Raw genomic sequence first — 1,781 nt, forward strand, 5'->3', positions numbered from 1 at the left:
CCTTTTTTTCTTCCCGGCTCTTGTACTATGAGAAATAAGTCTTAACACTCCCACCTTGGTTAGAATGCGGTGGCAACTCTAGTTTCCGCCAAGGGTTGGCAGAGAGGGCCACTAGGCTCACTTCCCAGACTAGTTCCTCACCAGTTACCAATACCAATAAGTATTATGTAGCAACCTACTATAACTATCAATTAGAATAAACGAAATTCTAATAATAAAACTGATATAGGAAACATAAACAGATCTCAATAATAGCAAATAAAATCGTAGGTATTATGGAGAATCATTACCTATTTTCATATATAAGAAGATGGTCAGAGTCGCGGTCAAAAAAAGAAGAACAAACAGTTTATAACTATTTTAATGTCCTATTACCTATTTTCACCTCATCAATATAGCTTTTGTAAAGGAATGAGCACTCAGGAACGATATGTCTGCCTTATTTTATGAAATTTCTGGCTCGTTAGATTTAAGAACAAAAATGGTTTTAAGTATTACATTATATTATATTAAATAAGATTCTAAATAGTTGAAGACTAATTCGAATATTAAGAAAATGCGAAATTCAAAATTTTAAGTTCCAGGAAGAGTGGTTTAGAGGTTCCCTTTTTTCTTTAGTGTTACACAGATAATTCTTTTTTGTCATTTGGATCACTGGATTTACAACTTTATCAACTGCTCCAACCAATACCAATATTACATTCTCCAGGGTAAACTCGAAGCTAAACTTAAGCGTTTTTTTGAATTGCACAGCAAGATTTATTTTCAGGATCATCAGAGATACTGGGTTATGTATTACACAGAATTCAAATGGCTCTATCAATCCTTATTTCCCATCTTCCTTTCTATTCCAAATAATTACTGCTCCAGCGTTCCTCCTGTATCCTACAAAACCTGTATTTAAAGTTCTCAGTGCAATCCCGAACTATCAGGTTTTGTTTATCTGTCAGCTCTCCACTTCTTTCAACACTCCTGCGTTTGTCAAATTTTTTTTTACCTAAACTGGAACTCCATTTTCTCAACCATACGTCGTGTACCATGACTCGTTTAAAACACTTCAGTTTATCCACCTTGTGCTTTCTGAACTAAACCAATATTATAATGGTACTATTATTATTATTATTATATGGGTGACAGACCATGGAGGTCTAAGTCCTTTTTGTTTTTTTTTCCTAGGGTGGGTCCGCCACTCCCACGGCTATTTTTTTGTGAGTGTCATCCATTGGCTAACGAGCTTCACAAATGCCCGGGGGAGGTTGTGAGTTTTTGCATTATTTTAAGCTTGAAAAATTCTGGGTAGGACCGGGATTCCATCTGACAACCTTTGGGTTGGTAGACTTGCGCGTTGCCACGCATAATGGTATAGGTAATATAAATATTGAACATTGTCATTTATCATATGTAAATATTATAACTACTTTTTTTATTTATTTAGTTTTTTTTTATTATTATCGATTTACAATAACAATAAAAAAAAGTTGTAATTCATTGTGGCCACACTGTTTTTGTCCAATATATTGTTTAACCTTGTTATTCCATATCACAATCCTCGAAGAATGGTGTCGAAATTGGAGGATAAAAATAAATCACAACAAATTACATTTACTCTTCGTCGTAAACCTGCCAACTGCCCTACAGTATACTTTAATAATGTGGCTCTTACCCCTGTAGAGCAGATTCGTTATCTTGGACTACACCTTGACAAACGACTAACCTGGAATCCTCACACAAGACTGAAAAGACAGGAAACTGCACGCAGATTCAGACTATTACAGCACTTA

At 34.9% G+C, this 1,781-nt stretch overlaps 1 protein-coding gene across 3 annotated transcripts in view; it reads left to right on the plus strand.

Annotated features, from left to right (window-relative positions):
* Window positions 1–1,781, plus strand: part of LOC106689089 (Glutamate receptor interacting protein) — a 55,465-nt gene that overhangs the window by 17,700 nt on the left and 35,984 nt on the right. The window lies entirely within an intron of this gene.

Source organism: Halyomorpha halys, unplaced genomic scaffold (assembly GCF_000696795.3).
Source record: "Halyomorpha halys isolate HHAL.00 unplaced genomic scaffold, Hhal_1.1 Scaffold1277.1, whole genome shotgun sequence".
Lineage (NCBI taxonomy): Eukaryota > Metazoa > Arthropoda > Insecta > Hemiptera > Pentatomidae > Halyomorpha > Halyomorpha halys.